This window comes from Aedes albopictus, chromosome 2 (assembly GCF_035046485.1).
Source record: "Aedes albopictus strain Foshan chromosome 2, AalbF5, whole genome shotgun sequence".
Classification (NCBI taxonomy): Eukaryota; Metazoa; Arthropoda; class Insecta; order Diptera; family Culicidae; genus Aedes; species Aedes albopictus.
Window position 1 is genome coordinate 430,626,650 of NC_085137.1, and position 23,006 is coordinate 430,649,655.

At 39.8% G+C, this 23,006-nt stretch overlaps 1 long non-coding RNA gene across 1 annotated transcript in view; it reads right to left on the reverse strand.

The window, feature by feature from the left end:
* The window catches only part of LOC134288530 (uncharacterized), a 276,808-nt gene that overhangs the window by 75,192 nt on the left and 178,610 nt on the right, over window positions 1-23,006 (reverse strand). Inside the window, exon 2 of the long non-coding RNA XR_009997997.1 lies at window positions 8,810-8,838. This is a non-coding gene — a long non-coding RNA (uncharacterized LOC134288530). The remainder of the gene's footprint in view (window positions 1-8,809; window positions 8,839-23,006) is intronic.

The following is a 23,006-nucleotide window of genomic DNA, read 5'->3' on the forward strand; positions in this document are numbered from 1 at the left end:
CTAATTCCTATACGCAGTAGAACTGTAGGTTATCGTGTTTAATCGAAAGTTTAAATCGAAAAGAAAAGCCTCGTAGCCGTGCGGTTAGGGTCACCAAGCTCATAATCGCACCATGCTATGGGGTGAGGGTTCGATTCCCGCTTCGGGCGTTGAAACTTTTCGTGAGAATAGTTTCTTCCCCGTTTCCACTGGTGCATGCTCCGTTGTCCGTTGTCTAATGTTAAGTTTAAAACAGTCTGTACAGCCGAAAGCTGAAGACGTTGTCCGAGTCTTTTTTTTACATGACATCAAGAAGATTAAGAAGTTTCTAGAATTACCGCATCTCAATTTTGCTCTTGAAAATCATTCAGTTTTACACATTTTCAGTCAATTAAATGTAGTGGTTGTCATTACGATTGATTGATATGTCTTTATTTAACCCTTCAGCGCGCGCGCTGTTGTAAAAAGTACCACACCGCCAAAAAACCTCGCTCGTCGTATACAACGCGAGCGCAGTGCAGTTTCGGTTGCTTGATGGTGCGCGTCCTCGGATGTTAAGAGACTTCCTGTCATTACGAGTGTTAGCTTAGGTGTGGTCAAACCAAACTTTATGGGTATAGGGAATATCTCTACAACTAAAATTATCGAGGAATATCAAAAAAGAAATCATGAAATTTTGGGAAATGTTTTTAAGTTTTGGTAATATTGCAAAGGAATTCTGAAGAGCAATGTGTAATCCTTAAAATATTTATGAAATTCTGTCATAAAACCTTTAAATTGTATTAAAATTTCCACATAAGAAATAAAACTAAAGATTCCTCTCTATATTTTTGCAAAAAAAAGAAGTTCGGATTAGAATAATCTTTTACTTTCACTTTCACACTTCATGAAATTTTTGAAGATTTTTTTTAGAAATTCACATAGTTATAAATACATATCACCAGGAAAAATAAGTCTTTTGAAATTATTCCTAATACTTTGTCGTTGCTCATTATCTTAACCGTCTGAAAGTAAATCTGTCAACTTTCTTTGGAAATTCTGCCATGAGTCACTGGGATAAAGCCTGTTTCTCAGCTCAGTAATGTCTGAACTCATCCACAATTATTTACTGAAAACTCTCTCTGCCAATTATTATTTTGCATAAGTATATCGTGTGGTAGGAACGATATGCCAAAGAAAGTTAAGGAAATTTAAGGAATACTCCCGCCTTAACAGCTTTGACGCCTTTACAGTCTTTCAAAAGTTTTCGAATATCTCTTCTCACGCCTCTCCTGTGCTCACTCAGAAAATAAAAGATCCAGTTGCGCAAATGACAAGACTGCTCTGAGAACAGTATGCTGAGAAACCGTTGCCGGACGAGGGTGTGCTCGATATGGCCTCTCTAGAGGACTGCTGGAGTACGGTCAAAGCAGCCATTAACAACGCAGCCGGGTACGTAGAACGGAGTCGACGAAACGATTGGTTCGACGAAGAGTGCAGAGCGATTCTGGAGAAGGATGCAGCGCGGGCGGTAATCAGGGTGGCCACTCAACTCGGTAAAATAAATTCCCGGTTATTTCCCGGTTTTCCCGGTACCTCTAATTTTTTCCCGGTTCTCTAGAAATTGATTTATATGGTTAAATCGGAACACTGATATTGCTATTTTCTATTTTCTCACTTTTTTGATTTTGTAAACAGTTAACCTTAATGGAAGCGCACCATTGTCAAAGTTCTAACAAAGTCAAAAAATATCATTCATCATAAACAGCCCAAGTGAAGCAGACTTTTGGCTCAATGGATCGCGTTCTAGGAGGTTGACATAACATAACATCATAACTGTTCAATTTTATGCTTTACTGTTCAACTGTTCAACGCTCAAATGACATAAAAATACTTGAATGCGATTTTTTGTACCAGAAGTTCTATTGTTATGTGCAAGTTATCAACATTCAAAATTCAGAAAACGTAAGTAAAATCTCGAACAAAGCGAAAACTAAATCATGCCTAACAATTAGAAGCGAATGAGCCCTGCTATTAGAGCAACTATGGTGGAAAAACAAAATCCAATATAGGTCACATTTAGTAAGAAGCCCATATTTTCTCTAGTCTTGAAAACTTAAAATATTTCTCAAGAAAGTATTTTCGGAATTTTATACATATTAGGTATGCTCTATTCGAAGTTAGGGTAGAGATTTCTAATAGAAATGCCAAATGAAATTTTTGAAAAAAAAAACTCAAATCAATTTCTCAAGAACCTACTAGCGCAATCCCTGGGAGTTTTTTCTAAAAATCTTTTGAAGAAATTTTTAAAGGTAATCTGGAAAGTAAAAATTGTTTGTGGAATCTCTGGAATAATTATTAAAGGATTTCTTGATAATGTTCACTGTTGAAATGCTTGACAGTATACTAATGAAAGAGGGACTCCTGGAGAAATCCATGGGAGGATTCCAATAGGTAAAATATAGTTGGAATTCCCAAATAAATTACTCCAAAAGTATTTGACAAAATGAATGTAAAATCTTTAAGAACGTCTTTAGAAATTATTTATAATTTTATCAATAAGTCTCGGGGATTTCGGCTTTCAGTCAAAGAAAAGCGTTGATTTTCTCATCTCATCGCCAACGTTTCGATCCAGATGTTGGGATCTTCTTCTTCTTCAGGGCATCTGGATCGAAACGTTGGCGATGAGATGAGAAAATCAACGCTTTTCTTTGACTGAAAGCCGAAATCCCCGAGAATTAAGTCAACTTCCCAGTCGAACCTCTACAAGTATTTATCAATAAGGCCGGAACAAATCTCATTTTCTGCTTTTGTCACTTTGCTCTTTGACTCGTCAAGGGGGGGGGGGGGATGATAAATAATAAATGTATTTCATGAAAAATTACCCAAACAATTAGGCAAAATCATAAAACTCATCGGATTTGTTAAGAAATTTTTTCGGCGACTCTAATTTCACTTTATATTTTTTTAATTTCTTGAATAATTTATTTGTATCCCCTCTCAAAATGTCGAATTCCGACCAATTTTTTCCGAGGGGGGGGGGGGCTGACATTAGAGAAAATCGAAATTTGTGCCAGCCTAATTTTCTTGAAAAAAGGGAAATTATTGGTAAAACTGCTTGATTGTTTTGGAAAAGTAACTTGTAAGACGTTTCAAGAAATCACTGGGAAAATATCTTGTAGAATCTCTTAATGGATGTTTGAAGAAATCTCTGGGAGAATCTGCGTAGAAAACCTTGGTTTATCATCAAGAGAAATGTAAGGCAACCTGGAAGAATTGATTGTATACTATCTAAAGAACATGTCCAACATGGAATACTGGAAAAAATGTTATGAAATTCTTGAAGATGATCAATTTAACAGAATTTCTAAAATCATACACATTTGTAATTGTAAAGGAACACTGCGTTAAAATAAGGTATTTTTTTAATATGACATTTTTTTTGTAATGATACAATACACTGACTGTCCTACCCAAGACACATTATTTAAAGTTTTCCATTTATATTTTAGCTATTTCAAAAACAATTGTAATTCTCTACAACACATCAATTGAAAAAGTCCAAGATTCAAAATCAAAATTTAAGAAAAATCTAAAACAAATCTTTTGATAAAATTTTGAACTCTGTATCTAGTATCTGCGATATAGTATGGTATTGTATAGTATAGTATAGCGAAGCGATATAAATGATATAGATTACAAAAATATAGATCGTGTTAAAAAAAAAATTCTCATGTAGATGCAATAGAAATTATTATCCTGGACTTTCAATTTTAAGGGTGGTTTATGTTCTAAGCAAAGGGCCCATATAGCCGAGGCGGTAAACGCACGGGTATTCAGCAAGACCATGCTGAGGGTGACGGGTTCGATTCCCGGTCGGTCCAGGATCTTTTCGTAAAGGAAATTTCCTTGACTTCCTTTGGCATAGAGTATCTTCGTGCCTGCCACACGATATACACATGCAAAATGGTCATTGGCAGAGGAAGCTCTCAGTTAGTAACAGTGGAAGTGCTCATAGAACACTAAGCTGAGAAGCAGGCTTTGTCCCAGTGAGGACGTTACGCCAAGAAGAAGAAGAAGAAGATGTTCTAAGCAAATTCCCGGTTTTTTCCTGGTTTTTCCCGGTTGTTTGCGATTCCCGGGTAATTCCCGGTTTTCCCGGAATTCCCGGTTGAGTGGCCACCCTGGGTAATGCTGCATCATGGAACCCGACAGAATGTGGAGCGATACAGACAGAAGTGGGAGCAGCAGACCCGTCTCTTCCGGGAGAAAAAGCGCCGCCTGGAAGAAGCGGAGTGCGAGGAAATAGAACTGCTGTGCCGTTCACAAGAAACACCTAAGTTCTACCAGAAGCTCAACGCATCCCGCAAACGCTATGTGCCGCGAGCAGAAATCTGCAGGGATAAGGACGGGAGCCTACTGATGGACAAACGTGAGGTAATCGAAAGGTGGTAGCAGCACTTCGACGAGCACCTGAATGGCGAAGAGAATGTAGGCACGGAGGACCAAGGCAGCGGAGGAAATGACTATGTTGGTGCAGCAGAGGACGGGAACGAACCAATTCCCACGCTGAGGGATGTTAAGGATGCCATTCAAAAGATAACAAACAACAAAGCGGCTGGAAAGGACGGTATCGCAGCAGAACTCATCAAGATGGGCCCGGAAAAGTTGGCCACCTGTCTGCACCAGTTAGTAGTCAAGATCTGGGAAACCGAACAGCTACCGGAGGAGTGGAAGGTAGGTATAATTTGTCCCATCCACAAGCAAGGCGACAAGTTAATGTGTTAGAATTTTCGAGCGATCACCGTTTTGAATACCGCCTACAAAGTGCTATCCCAGATCATCTTCCGTCGTCTTTCACCTAAAGTAAAAGAGTTCGTGGGAAGCTACCAATCCGGTTTTATTAACGGCCAGTCGACAACGGACCAGCAACGGACGGCAAATCCTCCAGAAATGCCGTGAATACTAGGTCCTAATGCACCACCTGCTCATCGACTTCAAAGCGGCATACGACCGTATCGACCGCACAGAACTATGGAAAATCATGGACGAGAACGGCTTTCCCGGGAAACTCACTAGACTGATAAGAGCAACGATGAACCGTGTGCAGAACAGCGTAAGGATTTCGGGTGAACTATCCGGTTCATTCGAATCTCGACGGGGACTACGACAAGGTGATGGACTTTCCTGCCTACTACTCAACATCGCTCTGGAAGGTGTTATGCGACGAGACGGGGTACGATCTTCACGAAATCCGGTCAATTTGTCTGTTTTGCGGATGACATGGATATTATTGCTAGAACATTTGGAACGGTGGCAGAGCTGTACACCCGCCTGAAACGCGAAGCAGCAAAGGTCGGATTGGTGGTGAATGCCTCAAAAACAAAGTACATGCTGGTAGGTGGGACTGAGCGAGACAGGACAAGCCTTGGCAGCAATGTTACGATAGACGGGGATACTTTCGAGTTGGTAGAAAAATTCATCTACCTCGGTGCTAACGGCTGACAATAACGTGAGCCGTGAAATACGAAGGCGCATCATCAGTGGAAGACGTGCCTACTACGGGCTCCAGAAGAAACTGCGGTCAAAAAAGATTCACTTCCGCACCAAATGTACCATGTACACTCCCGTTCAAAAGTTTGGGGTCACCCCCTAAAAAACATGTCATTTTTTTTAGGCCCATATCTCCGCCAATTTGCGTCCGATTCCAAGACCCTAGGTTTCATTCAAAAGATAATAAGTCAAAGAAACTTTGAACATGATTTAGAAGAAACTTTTTCAAAAAAAATTGTATGTAAACTTAACCCAAAGTTGCCAAATTTTCTAAAAAATGAATATAAACTTACGGCAGTGTCGCTGGAAGTTGGGTCGACCAAATTTTAAGATGAGAGCGGTAATATGACCCATTTTCTATTAGCTTTCAACTGCTTTTTACAGAACTTAGCTAAAAAATCTAGAAAAAAAGTTATTAAGTAAATTAATCCTTGATGTCATCGGCCAAAAGTTTGGGGTCACTATCGTAAAACATGGAAAAGTGATTTGTTGATATCTTTGTCATCTATAGTTTAATTTTAATTATTTTTGGCTCATTTCAAAGATAATTAACTAAATTTACGTTTGATGTCTTCAACTTAACGTATTTAACGATTTTTGTATATAAAAATGTTATGTAAAGTTAGCACATTTTACCACGCTTCAAAAAATGAAGCAACTTTACATTAAGTTTTAGTATGTAAATTTCAACAAATATGTGTAGTTCAATGTCTATGCAGTAAGTATCATTCATTTTGTTTCAAATAAGCCAAGAAGAATTAAAATTGAATGAAAGATGACAAAGATATCAACAAATCACTTTTCCATGTTTTACGATAGTGACCCCAAACTTTTGGTCGATGACATCAAGGATTAATTTACTTAATAACTTTTTTTTCTAAATTTTTTAGTTAAGTTCTGTAAAAAGCAGTTGAAAGCTAATAGAAAATGGGTCATATTACCGCTCTTATCTTACAATTTGGTCGACCCAATTTTCAGCGACACTGCCGTAAGTTTATATTCATTTTTTAGAAAATTTGGCAACTTTGGGTTAAGTTTACATACAATTTTTTTTGAAAAAGTTTCTTTTAAATCATGTTCAAAGTTTCTTTGACTTATTATATTTTGAATGAAACCTAGGGTTTTGAAATCGGACGCAAATTGGCGGAGATATGGGCCTAAAAAAATGACATGTTTTTGAGGGGGTGACCCCAAACTTTTGAACGGGAGTGTACAAGACGTTAATAAGACCGGTGGTTCTCTAAGGACACGAGACATGGACGGAGTTTTCGAGCGACGGGTGCTAAGAACGATCTTCGGCGGTGTGCGGAAGAACGGTGTGTGGCGGAGAAGGATGAACCACGAGCTCGCTGCACTTTACGGCGAACCCAGCATCCAGAAGGTGGATAAATCCGGAAGGATACGGTGGGCAGGGCATGTTGCAAGAATGACGGACAACAACCCTGAAAGTTGGTGTTTGATAACCATCCGGTTGGTACAAGAAGGAGTAGAGCGCAGAGAGCACGATGGGCGGACCAGGTGAAGCGTGATTTGGTGAGCTCTGTCCCAGTTGGGGGACGTCTCGCCAGGAGAAAGAAAAAAATAAAGATATATTTATTTCCAGATTTTGCCGCGAGCAAGCCACGACAAGTCCAACAATTCAACAAAATCGATTTCATCAGAAATCGAGGAAATAGACGACCCTAAGAACTCCTCTACACATAGCCGACCACCACACAACAAACGAGAAAGCAATAACATACTTCATGGGCGAGCTGGACCACCCACCGGCGGCGTCGTCGTCGTTTGCGAAATTACAGACCAAAGAGGGTCTTCCTAATGGTAATCACATGATGATGCGCCCACGGGCCGCCCGCCATCTCCAGTCATCATCATCACATTGAAGCCGACGACGACGACGTTCGTTGATGATGATTACTTTAGGCTTTAGGGGGAGGGCCTAGAACTGCGCTAATCTGGTGTGGCCACCACGCTATTCATTCGTCGACGGATGGACGCCGGTTTGTATTATTGTGGGGCTTGCTGATTTTTGTTTCCTCCTATTTCATCCGGGCTTCCTAAATGAGCGCCACAGGCGACGTAATTTCGGACTTCCGAGCGAGTGAGTCGCAATACAAATGACACAATGACGACAATGTCATCAGCCGAATGAGCAACGCTTTGTTGGCCGGCGTGGCACTGATGAGTCCTGATTTAAGTCTTTTGTGTGTTTCTGCAATAATTTGATCAAGTTTATCAACAATGGGCGAAATAAACAACGGGACGGAACTCCATGGGTTGAAAAGGACAATGGGGAGCAAAATGAATGTTGTTTGATTGTTGCTCCTAATTAAATTCCAGCTCACAATTCAATCTCATTGAGTTATTTTCATTATTAGTGATAATGACATTTCTGTACCGGTGTTTGTAGCGAAACACACAATTTAGAAAATTAAATCTCATTCTCTTACTTCACTTTCGGAGTATATACGATTCTGGCAGGAGCATACAGGTTCAATAATCCTAATTCTAAACTCTTGATAATTCTTGACAGACGCACGTGCATTTTTTTTTTGCAAAAGGATGACCATAAACAGTTCCAGAAATCCCATCGCAATTCCTAATAATCTTCATGAACATGGCATTATTTCTGAAGCTTTTCCGAAAACACATACAAGGTAGGGTAGCGAACCACTTGGGCAGAGGCCGGTATTTTGGGCACTCTTCGCTATAACTCAGTCAATTCCAAACCAATTGATTTGAAATTTTGTACATAGCTAGATACTATACGTATCTCATCGCGTTCAAAAAATTGTGTCTATAGCAGCCAAGGGCTGAAAGTCTCTTTAATAACGACAAATCAATTGTGTCAATTGGTTCAAAATTGGCTGAGTTATGGCAGAAAAGTGACCAAAAAAGGACCCCTGCCGAGATGGTTCCACTTCCTTATTTAGATGGTCCTGAAAACTTTTCTTTCCACAGAGGTCTGGAATTCGGACTCTAGCTTCACGACCTTCCAACGTTATTTTTTCGAATGCTATTCTTCATTACATCAACAAAGCTAGTCATGAAAATGTTTGACACTTCTCAGGTCATTTTGACAGACCACACCAAGAACCACACGCATGCACGAAAGAGATGGATGTTATATTCTGTTTTATCGATCTTGTTGCCGTCCTTTTCATGCTCATGTTACATCTGTCAAAATGACCTGTGAATTGTCAATCATTTTGAAAATAGGTTCGTTGGTGTTATAAAGAATGCTCTAAGGCAACACAGTTTCCTGAAAAAAAACTGCTACCTAGGAGAGTGTGCATACCTTTATATTATTGCAGAGTCATTCAGCACCTGAAACAAAAAAGAAAATCAAATTTTTAACATCGTAGCTATTTTCAATACATACATTTTCTGGATAACCGTTGAGCAGGTTGATATTAGATCTAGGCCTAAGGGGTGACATCGGAATAACTTTTATACAGTTAATCAGAAATATACCATTCAACAATAAAGAATATTATATAATGCATTTACATTGGTATACGCCAAATCGGTGAAGTACTAGATTTGAAGTAATGAGCTGAATTTTAGTATGGTGAGAAGGTCAATTCTCCGTTTCTGCAATAAAATGGTGCAAAAAGCGTGGGTGGGTATTATGATTCTTTGCCTAATTTGATGCTGTTTGAGCAAAACTTTGGGCAGCAATGTTGTTGTTTTCTCCATTTCTTGCAACATAAACAATATAGTTATCCAAAGTTTTGCTCAAACATTATCAAATTAGGCAAGGAATCAAAATACCCACGCTTTTTGCACCATTTCATTGCAGAAACGGAGAATTGACCTTCTCACCATAGTAAAATTCAGCTCATTACTACAAATCTAGTACTACACCGAACGTGCCCCATTAAGGTCCAAAGTTAATTCGAAACATTACTGGAATTATAATGCCCAATGCAGATCCAAAGCATTTGTTGGACGCCACTGCATCCAAAGCATTTGTTGGAGCCCTTCAAGACCTCTGGACTCCTGAAACCTCCCGCAAAAATACTCTTGTAACTCTCCTAAAACCTTTCTAAACCTATTGGAGCATCCTTAACCTTTCGCTGAGTTCCCCTGGAACGCTATGAACCCCCTGGAACACTCATGTAACCTCTTGAAAGCCTCTTAAATATCCTGGAATATTCCTGCAACTTCTTGAAAACCCCTATAACTCCCCTGAAATCCCCTGGAACACAATTGAAACCCCCTGAAACATCCCTGGAAAGGCACTGAAATCACTTGGAACTCCCCTGAAGCCCCTTGAAAACCCCTGGAACGCACCTGAAACGTCTCTCAACTCCCTTAGCCTCAGAAAAGCCCCCGAAACTCCACAAAATCCTAGAATGCTGCTGGAGCACCCTGGAAACCACCCGGAACACCCCTGGCACTTCAATCATCTGGAACGACCCTCAAACTCGTTGAAAACCTCTGCAACGCTACTAAATGCAGGAAGACCCCTGAACGCCCCTGAAACCCAACGAAACGCTCCGGAAACCGCTTGAAAACCCCTAAATACATTGGAACCTCCTGGAAAACCCAACAGGAATGACAGGAAAAACCACATTTATCCGTTCCTAACCGTCGCTAGTCTCTGCTAACTGAGCAGCAGTTAGACACGGTTAACAACGGTTAGCAACGGATAAATGCGGATTTTTCCGGTTTGCAAAGTAAGTGTCATTCCCCTGGGAAAACCCCTGAGATCACTAGGAACGCCTCTTGAAACATCTTAGAACGCCTGTGAAATGAGGGCATATTTTCTTTCATCCCTATTAACGAGATTCTTATTCCTTGGCTAGTTCATCTCGGGCCTCAGACTTTACTCCCTGGAATACTCCTAAACCCAATTGAAAACCTCTGGAAAGCTCCTGACACCTCCGAGAACGCACCTGAAACAAATTGAAAACACCTGAAACGACCTAAAAAAAACCTGTATCTCCCCGAAACGCCCAGGAACACCCTTAAACCCTTTGAAAATCTTTGGAACGCCTGAATCACATTGAAAGGCCCCTGAATCAAATTGAAAACCTCGGAAACATCCCTGAAATAACCAGGAATGCCCTTTTAAAAACCCTTGGAATGCCCCTGAAACTTCAGTAACGCCCCTGAAATGGTCTGGAACATTTACTCCCAGGATATTATTCACTAGAGTACCTATTAGAGTAGAGTGCCTGTACCAGTTATCGCACTACCTAAGCAATACTATTTCTACAAAAATAAGAAGAAGATCGACAAGTGTCATCGATATGTCTAATGCTAGATTAGTTTTCATACTTAACAGGAAAAATGTAGAAACCGAGCCATAACTACTTTTAGTATTTATTACGGCGTGTGCCATTGATAGGAACCCTGTACCAGTTATGGACATAATTGTTAATTTGGGTTCCACTTCGCACTATTTACATGCATTCCTTATGGGATTAGCCATAACTCGTACACTATGGCGAAATAGGGAGCAAGGAAGCGGAAAAGTTAAGGAAAATGAATTATTTCTATCATAATTTGCGCAAATTGTGAAGTTTGAATGATTGCAGCCATCTTTTGTGATCGTCATCTGTTGTTCACGATTTTTTTTCTTCTTGATTTGCATCATTAAAGTTTGAAAATCAACTATGGCGAATTTGAGGTACTATAGCCATAACTGGTACACTGAGCCTACTAGAGCAGAGATTTTTCGGGAGTTTTTCATGGGTTTTCTGCATTTCCCGGATTTTTTTCAGAGAATTTCGAGGAATCGCTCATATGATCCCTCATGGGATTTCTCCCGCAGATCCTCCTGTAATTTTCTCTAAAAACTCTCGTCTCGAGCTTTCGTCTAGAGCTTGTCCTGAGATATTTTTCGACGGTTCTTGCTGAATTTCTTTTGAAGTTCCATTTGAAATTTCACTCTGAGTCTCTGCCGGAATTTCTCTTAGTTTTTCAAAGCTTATCCTGGACTTTCTCAAAGGATTCTTCCGGGATTCATTCAGAGTTCCTTCTGGTATTTCTACAGAAGTTATTGTTAATATTTCTCTTGGTGTGATCGCCCTGAGATGTTCTGAGTTATTATTGCAAGATGATTCCCAGTGTTCTTCTCAGAATCCCTTCCGAAAATTTCCCCGGAATTCTTTTAGGTGTCCCTTTTGGATCTCTTCTGGATCTCTTGCCCGGATTTTCCACGAGTTTGTCTCAGAACAGATTAAAACCTCTTATTATGCCATGAATTGGGGGTACATAAATTGAAAATGTGCTTAAATCAAACAAGGCATAATAGAGGGAATTTTGTTGTTCAATTCTGTCAATACTCTAAATGAGGGAACACCCGGAACACCCAGTGGACCAGTAGAGGATTTTTCGTTTGACGAAAAGTTTTCTCCGGCTGGAGCGGGAATCGAACCCCGTGGTATTCACAATACGCCTAAACGACTGACACCGCTAACCGCACGGCCACGAAGCCCACGAGGGTTACAAGGAGAGAGGGCTTAATTTGACATTTCAACAAGTTTACAGTGCGCTCCAGGGGCATTTCAGATGACTTCAGGAATTTTAGATCTCTTTGAGAGGCGTTTTGATATGTTAAAGGGTTCGTTTCAGAGCCATCCAGGCCGTACCTGAAACCCCCTAAAATGCTAAAACACTCCTGAAACCATCTACCTATTCTTAATCCTCCTGCGAAACCCCGAGACCGCCTTAAATGCCTCTGGATACACCTGAGATTCCCTGAAACACCCCTGACACTCAATGGAACTCCCTTAAACCCCCTGTAGCTTTCTGAAATGCCCCTGAAACCAACTTAAAATACTCTGAAACCTCCAGAAACCCCCTACAATTCGCTGAAGTCCCCTATGGTGTCCCTGAGACCCCCTTAATTCCCCCTGAGTCCCCTTGAGATTCTCTAAACGTTTTCAAGGCCCCTTGAGATCCCCTGAGACTCCATAAAATCCCTTAAAATCCCCCTGCAACAGCCCAGAAACTCTATAGAAAGTTCTCTTATTCCTCTTGAGAACCCTCTTAATCCTCTCGAGAACCACCTTAAACGCACCTGAGACCACCTGAAATCCCCTGAAATACCGCTGAAATCCCTTGAGACCCCACAAACCTCCCATGAAAACCTTCTGGAACTTCTCGAAATGCCCCAAAAAAACTTCTGAATGCTTCTGAAAACCCCGAAAACCCTTTGAAACCCTCTCAACATCCCTCAAATTGCCTTCAAACTAAAGTCTTGAATTGCATTCAGTGTATTGATATTTTGTACCTTTTAATTTCGCCAGTCAGTTATCCACACTGAAGAAGGCTGCAAGTGGTAGTCGGTGGAACAACGCGTTTAGGTCAAAAAGGAAGCATTAAAAGGCAGAATAAACCTTAGTAGGATGTTGGAGCCAATATGACCCAGACAGGCACGCTGAACGTGTACTGCGCCATCGTGGTGCGAAAAACCTCACATTTCAAGAGGGCTAAAATGTACACAATATAAAAACACTCGATTCAAGAGAGTATTCCGCTTAAAGGGAACGGAAATTTGGTACAAGAAGCCTTGAAATTTCTTGAAAACACCTGAAACCCCTAAAACCTGCCGTAGCCTTCTTGAAACTTCCCTAGAATTTTTTAAAACTCCTCTGCAACCCCTAAAACCTAAAACATTATGTGCGAGTTCCATTAAATATATGAAAGTTTCAAGAAAAACAGGTACAAATTAAAACCCTCTAAAACTCCCTGAAATCCTCCCGAACTCCATGAAAAATCGTCTATAAAACCCTCTAACGCTCTCTCGTAAGATCCCTTAGAACTCTGGAAACTTATGAGAGAAATTTTCGAAGGAATAACGGGAGAAATCAGACGAGACACTCTAAGATAAATTCGAAAAAGAAATCCTTGAGAAATTTTCTGTAACGACTTTTTGAACCCTCTAAACAGAAAACCCTCTTCGAATGAGTGTAATCAGTTTGATACCTTTTAATTCCGCCCCATTTTGCTTATCCTTTGACAGATACGCGTATTTCGACTACCACTTGTAATTTTCCTCAGTGTTAAGGTTCGTTCAAATACTACGTAACGCAAAGGGGGAGGGAGGGGGTCTAGAGCTGCGTTACGCTTCATACAAAATCTCAAAATTTCCCATACAAAAGTTGTTACGTGGGGGTGGGAGGGAGTCTAAATTTGGCAAATTTTGCGTTACGTAATATTTGAATGAATCCTAGTTATCCACAGAGTTGGAGAGTTTGCTAGGAAAACCAAAAAGGGGCATCTCCGAAGGAATTTTGGAAGAATTTTGTTATAGTTTCTGGCAAGGTTGGGAACACTCACTTGCAGAGAGTTACACTCACTTGATGTTTTCTCAGCTCAGAAGCGTGCAATCAAGAAATAGTGTATGGACGACTTTTGCCTTGTGGTTTTGTCTAAAAGTTTGCCGAATAGAGTAGGGGTCGCACACGCATACCGAAGTCGTGAAGGAGCCGCGAAGGCAACTCTCCACGAGGTGAATGTAAATTACAATCACCTCGTGGAGAGTCGCTTTCACAGCTCTGTCACGACTTTGATATGCGTTTGCGACCCCTACTCTATTCGGCAAACTTTTAGACAAAACCGCAAGGCAAAAGTCGTCCATACACTATTTCTTGATTGCACGCTTCTGAGCTGAGAAAACATCAAGTGAGTGTAACTCTCTGCAAGTGAGTGTTCCCATCCCTGGTTTCTGGAAGAAATCTCCCGAGAAACTCTGGAAGATATCTCGGGAAATAATTTTGCAGAAACTCCGCTAAGAACTATATTAGAAATTGTAGAAAGAACTTAGGTAGAAATCCCATGAAAAAATTCTCTGAAGTCCCGCAAAGAACTGCCAAACAACCCGGAAAGAACTCTGAGAGCAAATCGGGGAAAACCATTGGATGGTCTTAGAAGAAATTTTTTGTACAAATCTAGAAAGATACTTCAACAACCCTCCAGAAATTCAAGGATGAACTGCGGAAGAAATTGCGGGAAGAATCCAGTAAGAAACTGCGTAAAATTCAAAGAAGCAATTGTGGTACAGATCCTATAATAAAATCAAGGAAGAATCACAAGTATTCTCCAGAGTTCACTCGTAACGATTTTGCGGAATAGAAAGCCAAACTGAATCCGAACTTGTTCTGCGGCTTAGTTGGTTAAAGTGCCGGTCTAGCGAATACGCAGTCGTGGGTTCAAATCCCACCAGAATGCGATTTTTTTTTTTTCATTTCTCAATTTGTCAATTAGCAACTTTTCGTGCCTTCTAATTAAAAGTTTTCAGTACACCCAGACAATCTTTGATAATTTCATTCCTTATCACATGAAACATTTCAAATAGCAGAAAATCATGCCTCACGCGGCATTTAAGCTGTACAATAAAATCCCTTATTATGTAACTGCTTTACATTGGCGTAAATTGGTGGTTACATACTCACGGCCTAGTCCCAATGTCCCAATTAAGTTAGAAATAAACATAAGAAACTATATTTATTTTCCTGAAAAAAAGAGAGAAGTCATGTGAGATTTCCTCTATGTATTTAGCATTAGCATTAGCATTAAGCGAGTCGCACAAATTCGTAGGTGGTACAGTCCTAGACCGCTGTTATGAGGGTTGCCTCCTTCCCGTCCGAACCAAAGCACAAAGATTTGGGACTAATCTCTGACTCTTAGACAAGACTGACGCAATCCTCCAATGGTCGAGAACTGTCCTGTCCTGGATGGTTAGTTTTGGACACCTATGAAAAATGTAGACAACTCTACGATCTCTCAGGCCTAGGTGTCACGGGAATTTTGGTGTTGTTAGTGGAAGGGTAAACTCCAAAGGATACGCTTGGTTAACGTTCAGGCACACCATTGTTAGACTGCTTAGAATCAGTTGTCTGCCCAATTCATCCTGGATTCCTCGTAATCTTGTTGGTATTTGGTTGAATTACTAGATTCTTCGGTTGATAATCTGAAATATAAATCTGAAATATAAAATAATATTAACATCGTACGTGAAATAAGCTACATATTAGTGATACGTACGCCACAGTTACATATTTTTAAAATATTATTTATATCGTACGATACATTTACCTGAATCCTGCTGAAATAAAATGTTAATTAGCAGTACATTGAAACACAAATACTACAAAACACAAGGAAAAGAGCATCAAACTTTGATCTTGGAATATTTAAAAATACGGTAAGTATCAAGATCAAAATTTGATTTGGTAGATTAGCAACGCACCATTCTAAGGTGATCTACCCACGTTACGGGATTTCCTCTATGTATTTCCCCACAAATGTCTTCGGCATTTCTTCTGAGGATAACTTTTCTACGGATTCTTTAAGGAATTTATTCAAAAACATTTCTTACAGTTTTTTTTTTCTAGGAATCATTACAGATGCTTATCTAGGCATTTTTTTCAGAATTTTTTTCAGAAATATATCCACATATTGCTCCAGGAACACTTTTAAAAAATATTCATCGAACATTTTATTAAAGAATCCAGGCATTTTTCCAGAAATTCCACAATAAAGTTTTCTTGGAATTCCACTAATAGTTTCCCGAAGAGTTCCTCCGGATATTCCTCCAAAGAGTTCTTTAGAAATTCCTCCTGGGATTCCATCAAGCATTTTCCTGGAATTTTTTCAAATATTTCTCAAGAGATTCATTCAAGAGTATTTTCTGAGATTTCTTCATAAATTTCTTCAAGGGTTCTTTCAAAAATTGCTCCAGAGGCTTCTTTAAATTTGGAGAATGTTTCCAAAAAATTCAAGGCTGATTGGAGATAATAATACAATATCAACAGATATTATGGAATACTTTGGAGATATTCAGGTTATCCCAACTGCCACGCAATTCAGAACACGGAATCGTAACAGTCATAACCATTTTATTGTTTGCTATTTAAACTTACACAATCTTACCTACCAGATGGATAGCATCACATGGAAGCTCAAAATACATACAAGTATTCTTACAAGAATTTTCATACATAAATTACTCCTGCGCATCCATCAACAATATTTCCTTCAGAAATTCTCGCAAAAATTCAGATATTCCACTAGTCTTTTTTCAGAAATTATTCCAGAAATTGTACCAAAAATATTGTTGAAGAATTATTGAAAAAATATTGGAGGAATCCCTTAAGGAATTCCTAAAGAAATCTTTGAAGGATTTTCTAAAGGAATCCCTTAATAAGCTCTAGGTGATACCTTTGGAGATTACAGTAAGAAAGTCTTGAACATTTTCCGGAGAGTTTCCTGGACAAAAATTCCGGAAGTAATCTATAAAAGTCTTGAAGAATACCTGAAAAAACTCCATAAGAGACATCCTTCATTCCTAGAAAAAAAAAACACGAGTAACTTCTGGAAGTAACTCCAAGGAAAGGCTACTTGAGAATTACTGGAGGGATTCCTGAAGAAATCCGTTAATGGAATTCCTGAAGGATTTTCTTAAAAAAAAAAAACACCTGGTTTTTTGAAGAAATCTGGGCTGAAAGTCTCTCTAATAAAGACAAATCAATCAATCAATTGAAGAAATCTCTCATAACATTTCTGAGGGATCCCTGGAGGAATTTCTGACGTAATCTTTGGAAGAACTCTTGAAGATACTTCAGGAAGAATGTTTAGAAGAATTTCAAATAAAGTTTTTGAAGGAATTAAATCTGAACTCCTAAGGGATACCCATGGAGAAATTTCTAGGTGAGTTTCTTGAGAAATATCCAGAAGAATGCCAGGAATATCCCAAAGAAAATTTCCTGGAGAAAAATCTCATAATATTCCTGGAGGAATTCCTTCAGGAATGTTTGAAATCATACATGCGCCAACTTCTGTAGCAATCCCTAAAGGAATTTGCTAAAGAACTCTGAAGGAATCCCAGAGGGGAATTTCTGGAGGAATTCCTGAAGAAATCCATAGAAAAAAGTCAAAAAGTCTCATCTTGAACTAGAGATGAGACTTTTTAGATTTTTGAGAAACTCCCAAAGAAGGCCCAAAAAAAGTTTCTGGAAAAATTCTTCAGATGAATACTAGGAGAAAAAAAAATCATGGACAAAATCCATTCTAAAGGGATAACTGGAGGAATCTTTGGAAGCTTCGTAGCCGTCTGACTGGCAAAAACCTTGATAAATTCCAAAAAAAAAAAAATCCCTAGATAACTCGGATTTTGACGGCTACGCAGTCTTGTTCAATCAAAACGAGTTGTTATCTAACCCGACGTTTCGACACTTTGGATGGTGTCTTCTTCAGGGGAAACTAAAACAATTATAATTTTCTTATGAATGTGACTGTAAGTAATTGTTCCCTACTTATGATACGTATTTCGTTTTTTGTTTGCTGTGATTCTGTCTAATTTTAACTGTCGGATGGAATAAATGTTGGTACATACTGTGGATTACATAATTTGTGTTAAAAGTTACATTATTTGTCTTGATTTCAAATTTGATGTCTTACTCTTCAGTTTTTGTAACACTAGTTAATTTTTGGCGTAGACACTTTGGCGCAATTTTGCTTTTTGAGCTATGAACCCCTTTCTGAATTTGGTGGCAGTTCGCTAGTGGTAAAGTTCATCTATGTCCCATCTGAGTTTGTGTTGCTATGTGATGTTTTTTTTACGTTGGTGGATGTTTTTGATGCAGTGTAATACGCCTGCATATGTGGTGCTTAAACTGTCTACATCTGTTCGTTTGTTTACAGTATAGTTAGTATTCGTTATATGGCACATTTCTAGAAATGGCAAAGTTGATGGTTTGTTGCTTTGGTCGATAATTAGTGTTTGGTCTAGGTTGAATCTGTGTGTGTATTGTACGGAATGCATTATAAGAGCTGTTGTTGATTCTGCTAACAAATACTAACAATACTGTAAATAAACGAACAGATGTAGACAGTTTAAGCACCGCATATGCAGGCGTATTACACTGCATCAAAAACATCCACCAACGTAAAAAAAACATCACATAGCAACACAAACTCAGATGGTACATAGATGAACTTTACCACTAGCGAACTGCCACCAAATTCAGAAAGGGGTTCATAGCTCAAAAAGCAAAATTGCGCCAAAGTGTCTACGCCAAAAATTAACTAGTGTTACAAAAACTGAAGAGTAAGACATCAAATTTGAAATCAAGACAAATAATGTAACTTTTAACACAAATTATGTAATCCACAGTATGTACCAACATTTACACCATCCGACAGTTAAAATTAGACAAAATCACAGCAAACTATTTTAGTTTCCCCTGAAGAAGACACCATCCAAAGTGTCGGAACGTCGGGTTAGATAACAACTCGTTTTGATTTAACAAGACTACGTAGCCGTCAAAATCCGAGTTGCACAGAATACAGTCGATTCTCCCCCATCTATTCCCTAGATAAATTTTTGGCGATGTTCTGGAGGTAATCGTGGAGAAAATTTTGAAGAAGAACATGCAAAGGGATACATTCTACCCTAATTCTCGGAAAAATCTTTAGAAAAACTCTTGCAAGAATAAAAGAAAATTCTTGGCAATAAATGGTTTTTTTTTTTGCAAGAATGCCCCTTCCACGATAAGTACACAAAGTATTTGCGAAGGAATAGTTCATGAAGGGGTTTCCCCGGAATAATCTATCCATTAATGAGACAAAATATTGTATTTAATGGGGGAATATCGGTATAAGTGATGCTGGAAACCTTGAGTAACAAGCTCAGATTTTACAGCACTGAGCTTAACGTATCCCGCAAAAGCTCCGCTCCACGAGCCGGAATAGGTAAGAAAAAACGGGAGTGTCTTGACCGACGGATGGACGTCAGATGATTGAAAGCTGGAAGCAGCGCCTAGGGAAGCCAGCCATTTCATCCACCAGCAACAAAAGCAAAATATCAGTTGGTAAAAAAGGGGATCACCGATGAACTCATTTTTGAAAACCACTTCAATCCCCTGAAACGCTCTTAGAACTCCTCGAACCTCCTAGAATGCCCCTGAAACTCCCTGGATCACCCTTGACCTACTGAAACACCTCTAAATTGCCACTGAAATCACTTGAAAAACCCCTGAAGCCCCTTGAAAACTCTTGTAATGCCTCTAAAAGGTCCCTTGAATCCCTTGAAACCCTTTAGCTTCCTGGAAGGCCCATCAACCTCATTGATAACCTCTGAAATGCCCCACAAACCTCCTAGAACACTCCTGAAATGGCCTGGAATCAGGAATACCAGATGGGTTTTGGAAAAGTCTGTATCGCAAAATCTGTATCGTATCCCATACAAAAATACGTGAAAATCTGTATTCCTTACAAAAATAAAATAGCCCCTCTGATTCAAAAATATGTATTTCATATAAAACGAAATCTGTACGGATGCTCAAAAATAATACAGAAAAAGCTGTTTATATGGCATCCTTGCCAGGAACGCCCTTTTGAAAACCCTTTTGAAAATTCATGCAACACCCTGAAACCTTAGTAACACCCCCAGAAATGCTCTGGAACACTTTAACGAGATTTTTAGCCTTAGGCTATAGCGCCTTGGGACGTACGTTTTTCTCCTTGGAATACCCCTGAAGCCCCTCGAAAACCCCTTGAACGTCCCCGAAACTCCTTGTAAGTACCTGAAATGTCCTGGAGCACTCCGGAAACCCCTGAAAACCCCTAAAACGACGCTGAAATCCTTAGGAACACGCCTGAAATCCCATTGAAAGCTCCTTGCACACCCCTGAAACCCTTTGGAACTTTCTGAGATCATCTGGAATACTCTTGAAGCTCGAAATCTGGCAGTCATGCTAACAGTTTAGGTAAAGTCAGCGTTCAACAATTGGATACAACAAGGGACCCTTTTTTTCGATCACTGTACGCTGTTGCGAAGAAATGACAATTCAAATGGCAGACACTGTAGAAAGTTTATGCCAGGAACAGGACAAGAAATGTCTGGAGCTATTTCTTTTGAACAGGAAACTAGGTTTTTACAGCGAAGCATATTTCGTAACACTTCTTATGCTTGAAGACGATACAGTGTCTTAAAACAGTCTTATTAATTCGCGATATTTAACTGGAATTTTATATCAATTAATTTTGAAAATTCTTCGTCCACTTTTTATAATTACGTTTATTTCATTCCTCATAAAAGGCAACGTCATGTGAATTAACCTTCAAACCTGTTAAAACACCCACATAGGTAAGTCAACCTCTTTCAAAATCCATCCGCTATTCCCATATAAATGACAATCCAAATCTACAATCCCGTCGGTGAAAGCCCCTGCCTGCCACCCCTTAAAAGCTCACTCAAATCCGATCAGATAATTTGACAGCTACAACAAGCACGAGCGCCCCACTTGTGTGACCAAGACCCATGTCAATTCTGGACCGCATAAATTACCTTTCCCATCATCAGTCACCTATAGGTAGATGGGTAGGTAGGTACTGGCTAAGTGCGACCGAGACTGAGACTCCGAGACTGAAGTGCTTGCAGCTATTTGAAGAGCTCAACTCATTTTCCACTCAACAGAGGGGAATGGCACCTCCATCGCATTGACTGGGACCAGGCGGGCGGCAGACATTAAATCATCACCTCGATTGGAGAACCATTTTACTAGGTTGGTACGTGCATGCCAAAGCAAGTACCTCTTGCTTTGGCTTATACCTATCTCGTCGTAAGCAACATATTTAAAAACTGATCTCCATGGATCAGGGTCTCGGAGGTCCACCTCCGAGCTTAGCATGAATACGGAGGGAGAGAGAGTGGAAATATATAAATTACCACTCATCGATAATGTGCGCGTCTCTTTAGGAACGTGGGTCGTCGCCTTTGTCGTTCAAGCGATACTCTTCTTTTAAAAGGGGACATAAAGATATTGGCATCGCTTGAGAAGTGGAGTTTTTGTTAATGTATAAGTAGGTTTTATGATTTACCTTCGAGATAGCCAACTTGGGTGGCAACGAATCTAGATTTTGCATGAACCGTTTCACTGTAAAAGCCATCTAATCAGGTATATTTTCCATTTAAAAAGGAACAATTGGATAGGTGATCTCGTCTATTAAAGACCTTACCGCAAGTGGAACCAACAAGGAAACTGCCAGGTATTCATGTGAATATTTTGGTTACTCTCAGTGAAGAAAAGGAATTGGAAAACCCGCGTGTCATGCCTCGAGAATGTGTACTTGTCAACTGCGCAGTCGTCTCTATACTCTTCTTTGAGCTTTCTACTAGAAATACATGTGCTGTTACAATCAGTGTGTGTACTAAAAACCTCAACAGTATATACGTTTATCTAATCTAGTGAGACAGAAATAAATAATTAATGATTAAGACAGAGCAAACCACATTCAACGTAGATTACTCCAAAATTTCCAGCCGAAAAAGGTGTAGGCTGCACGAAAAGTCAAATAATACGCCGAATGGATATCCGAAGAGAAATTATGTTTATGGGATGAGATTTCGGCTAACAACTTCAATCTAAAACGTGAAGCAACAGCACGGGGCGGCGCATGATGAGGCGACACACTCGAAAAAAATGCGGCGTACTCCCACGCAAAATTCAACTCGTTCAACTCGTGCTCGCTGCGTCTTTTCGACGTTTTTCAACATCGTCGTCGATTGGTTCCTGCTGGGTCACATCATTGCGAGAACCACGAAGGAAGGAGCCGCCAAACAGCGAAGGGTTTATGATCGTTTTTTTCATGTTTCATTTCGAAGAAAAATGAACTTCCAAAAGGTACCAGACAAATGAAACAATAACTGCATTTTGAGACAATTAATAGCATAACTTACACGAGATGGATCCGTGCGGAGATTGTGTGATGGGTTCACACGCGACCTGTGTGTGGATACCATGACTCTGTTACTTCGGACGGCGTTAGGCTCTTGAGCGAGAAGCATATAAGCGGGGGACGGGGACCATGTGTAGGCACAGAAAGTTTCCTTCTTCGTCATTCAACGGTTTTGTCGTTTCAGTGGAACTGATGTGATTATGCTGAACGTTGGCTGTGGTTGATGGCTTCCCGCCAACGCCAACGTAGGAAAGTCAGCAACAGTATAATTAATGAAGTTCGGCCAAATTTCGGCTTGAATGTTTGTCGAAGTTTGTTCGGATTGGGATTGATCAGCAAAGACTCAGAGAAATATTAAACGACTGAAGAACATTAATTCGAAACTTATGCTGATTAATCATTTCGCAATGGAAAACTTGGCGTCAAAATAATCCACAAAATATTCGAACCCTCTCTATTCTGCATTAACCTTTCTTTTGCATCACATTGGGAACAGATGGCTGGCGTAGTGTACGGTTTGGGTAAAAAATGACCCCAAATTGGGGTTCCCAATGCCAAAGGAGGATTAACATGACAAAAGGTTCTAACTTGTTTAAGTAAACAAACATCTTCGAATGAGTGCAATCAGTTTCGTACCTTTTAATTCCGTCCTATGTTGCTTATCCTTTGACAGATACGCGTATTTCGACTACCACTTGTAATCTTCCTCAGTGTCAGTGTCAGTGGATAACTGACACTGAGGAAGATTACAAGTGGTAGTCGAAATACGCGTATCTGTTAAAGGATAAGCAACATAG